Source organism: Corvus cornix, chromosome 2, assembly GCF_000738735.6.
Source record: "Corvus cornix cornix isolate S_Up_H32 chromosome 2, ASM73873v5, whole genome shotgun sequence".
Taxonomy (NCBI): domain Eukaryota; kingdom Metazoa; phylum Chordata; class Aves; order Passeriformes; family Corvidae; genus Corvus; species Corvus cornix.
Window position 1 is genome coordinate 108,704,400 of NC_046333.1, and position 10,151 is coordinate 108,714,550.

At 39.9% G+C, this 10,151-nt stretch overlaps 1 long non-coding RNA gene across 1 annotated transcript; it reads right to left on the reverse strand.

Moving 5' to 3' along the window:
- Positions 1-4,062, reverse strand: LOC109144187. Its single transcript, XR_002044780.3, has 2 exons — positions 3,831-4,062; positions 1-1,603 (listed from the first exon to the last, which is right to left on the reverse strand). It is a non-coding gene; the product is annotated as an uncharacterized LOC109144187 (long non-coding RNA).
- Positions 4,063-10,151: the final 6,089 nt, after the last annotated feature.

Sequence of the window (10,151 nt, forward strand, 5' to 3'; positions counted from 1 at the left end):
TACTACTTTCCCATTTATTGATGAATCAAGCAAGGTAATTGGATTTATTACTTCTGAACCTATGAGTAATCCTGTTTCCAAATCACATATGTGTTTCCTCCTCTGCTTTTATGTTTGTCAGGAGATGACAATTATTTATTCATTCTCTTTCAGGCAGAATTTTATATAAATTTTTTTCAATCTAGACAGCAACAGTCTTATGCATGGTTCTTAAGCTCAAAATAGAGATAATTTATACTTAACGCAATATACATCCTTTCTGGAGAAAAGTGAGTTTCAGTCATTCTGAGTAGCTAAAAATACTAGTTAATTAAAACAGATCTTGCATTAGTATCTACAATACGCACACTAATTGTGGAATTGATATAGCATTGTTATGATGCTGTTTTGTGCTACTAAATATCAAGGTCCTGGAAGCTGAAAGGCCCTTGGGACATATATCCTGGGCTGGGATGTAGGAGATATCTTTGATAGGCATATACAGATAATCTAGGGAGTGGCCATGCCGAATGTTATTGATATTTCTCCTTCATCTTCTTGTTAGCTTTATACTACAAATCCACCATGCTGAGTCTTTAGAAGATTATAGATTATTTTAGACATAAGAAAATAATAGAAGATTTTTCAGCTAACTGAATTAGTCAAATGTTCTTTTTTTTAGTAGTTAATCTAGCAGCATTTAAGAACTTCTTTAACTTGGAGATCTCACATCAGTTTACAAACTTTCAGTAAACTTCCTAGAATCTGTACTTAAATTCTTCATTTCTTTTAGAGGGATTATTTACATCTATAATGGTCTGCCGGTATAGCTATACCCATTCACACCAGCATGTTTCTGAAGTGGAAATGCAACTTCCATTAGAAAAACTGTTCCTCTTTCAGTACAGAATAAAATCTGTTCTTTGAGGAACTGAGTCTGCATATTCTGGTTTAAAGTGTGATTTCTTTTCATACTCCTGTTCTGCTCAGTAATGCTAGCAAAACTTTTAAGAGTAGATCAAATCATGAGCTGGAAGTGCTAAAGAAGCTTATTCAAACTCAGATTATTTTCTTCTGTGAAGGGAAAATGACCCTTGTGCTCGAAATACATTACGGTATTGATGGGATTCATTGATCAGCATAGGACTTTGGTCCCATTGATAAAGATGGAAATCTGTCATTCCCCAAGTCCACACCTTTACTCTCTGCATCAGTATTGTCCTCTTGCCTGATAAAGTGTGCTTAAAAAGGGACTTCCAGAGCTGAATGAATCCACCTGTAGAGCTTGAACTGAAGAGCCAGCTTCTGTCATACAGAACCATAACAAAAATGCATCTGCTGAAAAGTAGACAGTTCTGTTAGCTATCGTGGTTTTACTGTGAATCTGATCATATTTAGGCATTTCTCCCGGTCGTGTTCTTTAATGGTGGTCAGCAGTGAAGGATAATGATTCAGTTGGGAGTTTCCAGGGTTTCCAGGCTACCAAGCCCCATCGTGGTTTTCAGTTGAAACATTTCAATCCAGCTTTTCCATTTGTAGATGTCATTCAAAGCCAGTGCTGCACTTTCATATTTTTTTTCCAATGAGAATAGAATGTGGTGTTTGAACGGAAACACATTCTTGGCTGGAATAGAAGAAGGGAGAAGGAAAGACGTGTTATTTGCTAGCAAAAACATGCTATGGGCTTTGTGGTACTGTGGCAAAGTTTGCTCCTGCTGAGTCTACTAAAAGACCCAAATCCCATATCCACATTTCCCTGATTCCTACCACATTTTTCTCTGTGCCTCCTTCCATGAAGTGACAGAAAAAGCCAGATCTTTTTGACTAATGTAATATACTCTTTCCTCCTCAGTTGCTTCTGTCTCTCTTCATTGCTCCCAGAAAGGGAGGGACTATTACTGACCATTTCAGGGCATCGTAGGGCTTTCTCACATCACTTCCAATGCATTCCTTGCCTCCGGTCACCCAGGAAGAATCTGCTGTGTTTGATTTCTGTCTCAGGTCACTTGTCTCACAGCTACGTGCCAGGTCAGTGCCAGTGAGTTGTCTTGCATGGCAGAGCTTTGTTATGCAGGCTGGTGGGTCAAGTTTCACATGCTCAAAAAGAGTTGGTATAAAGACAAAGAGAGACAGCATGTGTTTCAGTGCCAGTAATGAATAAACTACCACATCAACTACACAGCATGAACATCTTTATCCAGCTGTGTTTATATATTATTTTCATTTATTATGGTTGTTCCCATCACTTGACACAAACAAGGACTTTTTCTTGTTTTTTTAAGTGGCCATTTTATTAATCCATTTTTCTTCTGAAGAATAATATCTGCCCCCCCCCTTTAACTGGAAAGAGATACATCACTTTCAAAAATAAATCTCAAAATGCAGCCCTGCAAACTACAGCTCTTCGGATTATCACTTTTTCTTCTGTCCACCATGAATTAAAATAAAATTGCTTATAATCCATCCTTTAAAACCCTGTGGTCAAATTTATGCCTGGCATCACAGGGCAGGAAACAGCATAATTGCACAGTGGATGAACTCAGTCTCAAGAGTTTAGTGCTTTGAAAGCTTTTTGATGTATTGTTGTACTTCATTTATCTTTTAAATTTTTTTTTTATTTTGTTTTGCTTTTTTAATACTAAGGCTGTTTAGGAGCTGTGTTAGTAACATGAACTTTCTAATACTGACTCTGGGAGCAGAACCCAAATAAAGCTAAAGGCATTTTAGGCTTTGTGTCAAAGATTACAGTGTAAAACCAGCAAAAAATGGTTGTTTTTCAGAGATATGCATTTTGAGAGGTCGGAAGTACTTAGGCATTTTTTGACTACAGGGAAGCTTTTTGAATTCAGACAAATGCATTTCACACAATTCATTTCAGGGTTGATTCATTTTATCTGTGTGTCTCCTGTGCCAAGTGGAAACATTAGGCCTCTTTAAAAAATGATGGGGGATAATAAATGCTCCAGGCATTTGTTTTGCTGAAATGAAGTAATGGCAGGGAAGCATATGGTGAAATATATTTTTAATTACTTTTCAACAATGTTAAATGTTTTTCCTTATTTTCATATTTAATGTTCTTGATCAAGCTTGCTAAATAGGCAGCTCTTATGGAACACACCACTTTGTGCAATAACACATGACTAATTTTATGGGCAGTACTGTATATCCCTGTGTATCAGCACTATATTAGCTGTAGAACTTTGTTTATGATGCTTTGTGCCATCCAAGGAAGCTGGGATTGCAAGGGGGCTGCTTGGTTCCTGTTTCATTTTTTCCCTCTAAGCCCACAGCTCTCAACACCTTTGTTGAGAGGTTTCGTATTCCTAAATTTTTGTTTGTGCATGCAGAGCAGGAAATATGATTCTCTTCTGTTAGACTAAACAAAAGGAAATCCACCTGAGACTGAGAGGAGACACCAGTCTCCCTTTTAACAACTTCGTTTCTGAATCACCCTTCCATCCCCTTCCTTCATCTCCCTCCCTGTAGCACAGCTTCCACACTAAAGCAAAGTGAACACAAACAAAGGACACCTGTTCCCAGCCCTAGTAAAGAGAGAAAAGCTGCTAGTGCCTAAAGGCTAAAGCTGAGCTGAAAGTATTATGGCTACAGTTGGTGTCTAGGCTGCAGATATGCCTGTGCAAGGGAAACACAAGTGTATTGCACAGTGCCAGTAAAAAACAGCTGAAAAGTAAGTGACATCACAGGAGGGTGGCAGGGGGAAACCAAGGCACACCACTGTCACCACTTGTCTGCACATATAGGTTACCTTTTTGGGATGGACACAAAGGTTCTTTCAATACAGAATATAAAAACAGAGTAAGAAAACCTGGCAATTTGCTGTCAACACTTACAGCAGGTGACCACACTCTCCCCTCACTTGTTACAGAGCTGACACAAATTCTTTTTCTGAAGATGTCATGGTCATCACTGGTGTGAGCGGAGGAATGCTTCTTGTAGCATGACCTGGAAAGCAATAGTCCCAGGCTATTTCAGACCAGTGAGTCCTTTCCAGAGATGAAAACTCCTCACAGAGACTTCTCTGTAACCATCACCCTCTTTTTCAGCTTGAGTGGCTTTTCTTCCTGCGGCTGTAGCAGTGTGACAGAAAGGAGCTGGGATGGCTCTCTTGCATGTCCAGCACTTCCTTTCTCACTGCTAGTGATTCAGAGGATTAAAACAGCAGGATATAAAGCAACAGATGGGGATTTCATTCATTCCCTGTGCTTCGAAAACAGGCTCTGAGGAATATATCCATTGTTATTATTGTGACCTTCTCTACGCTGCATGCAGATTTCAGTTTGAGGTGGGAGGGGGATGTCTATGGGTCCGAGGCAGTGGCCACCACTGTGGAGAGAAACACTGTGCTAATAGTTTATCCACATTATTCACACGAAAAACTGGCTTGTATTAAAGGTCAGAGCACTGAACAAGTAAAAGATATTCTTTTAGCTCCATCCCTTCCCCTTCTCTCTGGGATCCAGGGCAGAGGAGCAGAAGCAGAATGGGTGGGAGTAGGAGAAGTGAACCCCAAGTACTTCTCTTGTGATGAGTTGCTGACATCTCAGGATTGCCCCTGGCACTGGGAAAAAAGCCAACAAACAAACAGAAAAGAGAAGTAAGAAGTTGCCTGAGGGAGAAGCCAGGCCATGGCAGTCAGTGGCCTGGCTCCCACGCTGCCTGTAGCTGCGGAGGAGGAACCAGTCAGCTCTGAGCCTGCTGGTGTGATTTTTGGGACTTATTTCTGTGGCAGAAGACGGAACCACAGCCTTTCAACCTCTGATCAGTGGGGCAACCTTGTGTAGGTGGTCTCCCAAGATGGAGGAGAGAATTTCCCATAGTTCTTTCTCTTCCCATGTTGCTTGCCAGAGGGCTCCCTGGGCAAACCCAGGGCTTCAGCCTCAGGATATGGAATGAAAGAAACAGCCTCCAGAAGTGGTTTCATTCTTGTTTTAACAGATACCAAAAGGAAAGGTTAGTCTCAGGGAAGCTTTTGCTTCTGGGATTTGTAACTTGGGAGTGCTGTGAAGCTTTCAAAACCCGGATGTGAGACAGAATGCTAGCATTTCCAGAGCCTTCGCTTTTAATATCCACACGTAAAGAACTGGGTCAGTTGTGCATGGCCAGAGACAGCAGTTCCCGTTGCACTGTAGCTTGCATACTGGAGATAACACTTCCTATAAATCAAGACAGCCTGTAAAAAAATGACAAAAACTGTGAAGTTCAGCTTGCCAGGAAACTGTTACCGTGCATGTGTATTTTTTTTTTAGGTAAAAAATAAATTTAATATCCACATCCCGTTTTGTCAATCTTTTAAAACCCCTGACAGGGATGTGAATGTTGTTCAAGAGCTATTACATGTCATGATGATAATTTGTTCCTTTTGAAGAGGTGATGTCTAAGTCATTTTTGATGATTACATTTCCTTGGTCTGTATTTATTCAAAAGACACCTTTCAAACCTGAGAATTGTTTCCAAACAGTATACATAAATGATTAGTACTGCTTTCAGTCATGCAGTTTGACACCTTTTCCCTTTAAATGTTTGTCTAGATGTGAAGATTATGCCCTACCTGGTGCATAAAGAACAGATCTTAACTGCTGCAGCAGCTGAAAAATTTGAAAGATTTAAAGACAAAACCAGTCAGTCACTTCCCATAGAATCATGGTTTGAGTTGGAAGGGCCTTTAACAATCACCTAGATTCAGCCCCATCCTGTCATAGGCAGGGACACCTTCCACTAGACCAGGTTGCTCAGAGTTTTGTCCACCCTGGCCTTGAACACTTCCAGGGATGGAACATTCATAATTTCTCTATAAAGTCTCACAGTTCTTCTCTTTTCCAGGCTGAATAGCCCCAGCATTCTCAGCCTGTTTTCACAAGAGAGGTGTTCTAGTCCTCTGATCATATTCCTGGCCCTCCTCTGGACTTCTTCCAACAGGTCCACATCCTTCTTATGTTGGGGACCCCAGAGCTGGACACAATGCTACAGGTGGAGTCTCACAAGAGCAGAGTAGAAGGACAGAATCATATTCCTTGACTTGCTGGTCACACTGTGCACATTCAGGTTCCTTAGATGTTCTTGAGCCTGATCTTCTACAACCAAAAGTTCTTCATTCTCTCAGTCCCTGCCTTTGTCTTCTCAACTTGGGCAAGTATGGCTGGAGCACTTGCCAGTGAAGACTGAGACAAAAGAATCATAGAGCATGTCAGTCTTCTGCATATTCCAGGTAACCAGGTCTCCCATTTCCTTTTGGAGATGAGGAACATTTTCCCGAATCTTTGTTTTATCACCAACATATCTGTAGAAACTTTTATTGTTGCCCATGACATTCCTGGCCAGTTTTAATTCTATCACAGCTTTACCTTTCCTAACATGATCTCTGGCATCTCAGACAACTTCTTTGTGTTCCTCTTAGGCTACAGGTTCTGGCTTCCACCCTCTGTAAGCTTTCTTTTTGTGTTTGAACAAGGAGCTCCTTGTTCATGCACACAGGCCTTCCGGTGTTCTTGCCTGACTTCCTCTTCGTTTGGATACATTGCTCCTGAATTTAGACGAGGTGTTTCCTGAGTATTAACCAGCTTTCTGGGGCCTCTCTTTCTTCCAGGAATTTATTCCCTGGTACCTTACCAAGCAACTCTCTGAAGAGGCCCAAGTCTGTTTTCCTGAAGTCCGGGATAGGGAGCTTGCTGTTAGCCCTCCTCACTTCTGTGAGGATCTCAAATGCTACCAATTCATGGTCACTGCAGGCAAGGGTGCCCTTGATCTTCACATTCCCCATCAGTACCTCCTTGTTGGTGAGAACAAGGTCCAGAACAGCACCTCTTCTCTTTGGTTCCTCTGTCACTTGGAGAAGGAAGTTACCTCCTGGATTGCCTGTGACCTGCTGTGTTTACCCTCCTACAGAAGTTCCCCATTAGGGTCAGGACCTGTAAATGCGAGGCTGCTCTTAACTATCTATAGAGTGTCTCAGGTTGGCACTGGCTGGCAGCCTGTAGCAAACCCCCACGATGAAGTCACCTGCCCCTGCCCTCCCTTTGATCCTGACCCACAAGCTCTCTGTTGTCTTCTCGTCCATCCCAGGGAAGAGCTCTATGCACTCCAGCTGATCACTGGTGTAGAGGGTGACACTCCTTTGTTGTTTGCCCTGCCTGTCCTTCCTAAAGAGCCTGCATCCTTCCCTCCCAACACTCCAGCCATAGGAGCCATCCCACTACTTCTCTGTGATGCCAGTAAGATCACAGCCCTGCAGGTGTGAAGAACAAAAACAGTCAGAGCTCTGTGTTATCAAATCCTCCAAACACGAGCTAAGAATGTGGTGTTGAGTAGCAGAATGCTGCGTAAGCCACTGCTGTGTAGGTAAATGCCAATGCTTCAAACACAAGATTTCCTGTTTTAAGCTTCATTCTATCACCTACATGTGACATAGTCCAACTTTGCAGCTGCTATGCTACAGACCCTAAATTATCTTCTAATTTTTCAAATTCAAAAGAAACTCAGTCTGGTTAATTGTTTAATGTTTATCTAAAGAATCTGGGCACTTTACACCAGGTTCACCAGAATAAATGCTTATCTCAGTCATCTGCCTTTGAAAAGAAGGTTCTTCATTATACCAGTAAGGAAAATATTTTGTGAGTACTGCAATTTGTTTTCCATCAAAGTGACAAGCAGCATTTGAGTTTGGGTAAAATAGGTGTATATATTTTCATTGTTGTCAATTTTTGTTTTGTTTTAATACTTCATTATTAGTGTCCTTTACCATTTGACAACAAGGAAGAAACACATTTTCTTGAGAGAACAGCTTTAGATTCCCTTTATCTACTTCAAACAACAATTAAACATACGGTGAATTGTCAAAGCCAAAGAATCGTTGTATTTTAATAAAATATATTATGTACTAAAGTCTGTATAGCTCCTATACTAGGGTGTATTTTAGATTTGCATCTATTTGGGAAAAAAGTAGGAAATGGTTGCTGCACAAATTATGTCTCAAAAGAGATATATATGAGTAGAGGGGCTGATTTGTAAGTGTGCAACAACCATAAGATGCATGTGAAATGAATACCAACTCATTTTGTCTTTGTCAGCACTAGAAGCAGTGTATCTGATAGCTTTTATAGTATTTGCTGGTTCTTTGACCAGAGTTTTCATCTCTGCAGATCCTGTTCCTGAATCCATTCTTTCTCCTCCCCTATCTGATTTGACACCTGTTTCCAAATGAAATATGCCTTCTATCCTTTGGTTCTTGAGTGGCTTCTCTTTTCTTTTTATGTTTTTTATTATTTATGTCTAGAAAGTATATTAAAACTCATAGGACAGGCTTAATGCATGCAATGTGGACGTGTGTTTGGAAACAAGGGGATAGGGTTTTTTCATTTGTTGCTGGGATATTTAGATAATGGGCATTTAAGAAGATGTTGTTCTGAAATACAGAAGAGGCCTTGTTTTGTGTCTCTTCTGTTGGTGACAATGTGTCTTGAAATTTACCTGATGCCTCAGTCCTTTTGCACGCCAACCTGTGGCTGCAAAGCTAGAGGGAGAAAACACATCCTTCAATTTTACCACATAGGACAAAAGAGCAAATGTTTCAAATCAGAGAAGTACTGAGGGGCTACCATTATGCATGGAGATGAGGAATGGCACAGCTGGAGACATGCATACAGTTTCAGATGGTAATAAAGTGTTTATCTTGGGGTTGGTGTGAGGGTGGAAGGAAGCCCTGGTGTGACATTTTTATTACCCTGGTAAATCCATTCCTAGTCCTTTAGCCTTCTCCTTGCTTTAAAGAAGCTAAATATGTCCTTCAAAGGTCCACTGTTCATCTATTTAAAATTAATTGTAAATCCTTTCCTGAATTTGGGCTTGCATCAGAAATGGGCTAAGAGAAGAAATGAACCAGCTCTGTGAAACAAACCAGATAGAGTCTGTATAACACGTACCCCATTAAAATTAGTTACTAAAAGCAGTAACAGAGTATGAGTTGTCGTCTTGATGTTCTTAGACTGTCAGTTTGGCTCTAACTAAGCTACCATTTAAGGCCAATTTGTACAGGGGGTAAGAGACTGATAAAAATAATCAACACTAGCTGCTTCCATCTATCCTTCTCCAGTGAATGATTTTCTATTTAATTCTTACTGATATTTATCAGCAATTTTCTAGTGGATATTTTTGAATTTTTTTAAAAAAATATTTATTTGTTCTTTCAAATTTGCTTGTTAAAGACACTGTTTAATTTCATGGACCCCGCTGGAAAAATGTCTGTGACTGCAAGCAAGTATTCCAAGTCACAGATGCTTTCATAATCAGTTAAAAAGGAACAAATGCACACCTCCAGAACTGCAAATTCCAGTACCTCTTCTGGCAGTTCATGCAAGGCAGTATCATTTTTTGAAAGCATAATGGTATTTCTAAAATCCAATTAAAGATCTTACTTTCAAGATACCTTATTTTCTGTTCCAAATAATCTTCAATCTACAGTATAACTTTGTCTTCCATAAAAAACCCTGAAATTAAGAGGAACATTATATGATTCTAGCATCTATTATGCATCTCTTTATTTGTTGAAGGCTTGCTGTAGAATTTCCTTGTTTCCAAGGAATGGAAATTGCTCATTATCCTGGATAATGAAAGATAATGTCGTCATCTCTAATTGTTAGTTTAGGATACTTACTGTACCCTTCTATTATAAAAGGGTTGGCATAAAAAAGGTTCAGTAAAAGAAGCAGCTCTTAAAAAATTTCTTAAATAAAAGAGGGATTTGTTTACAAGTGAGATTTATATGTCTGACAGCAAAATATACTGGAACATGTTTCTTAATTGACAGATTGTAACCTGAATATGAATGCTACTTACTGAATACAATTCATGAGTGTTAAAGTTATCTTTTCAATGATCATAGAAGTGTGCTTCTATATATACACCTAAGTATATGAGTGTACCCACCTGTCTATGTATGAGTGTGTAGGTGTATTGTATATGCACTTACTGCTTTTTTTAAAACAGAGCTTTTGCATTAGCTAGACAGTTTTTCTAGTCTGTTCCTGTTTTATTTCCCTGATTAAACTCTTGCAAGATAATCTTTATAGGGTAAGAAGGTTTGCTTTAACACCTTCTGCCTAAATATGACAGTTCTGTAAACAGCAGCTGTATGTGGTCAGTCACGAGATCTAGAAATC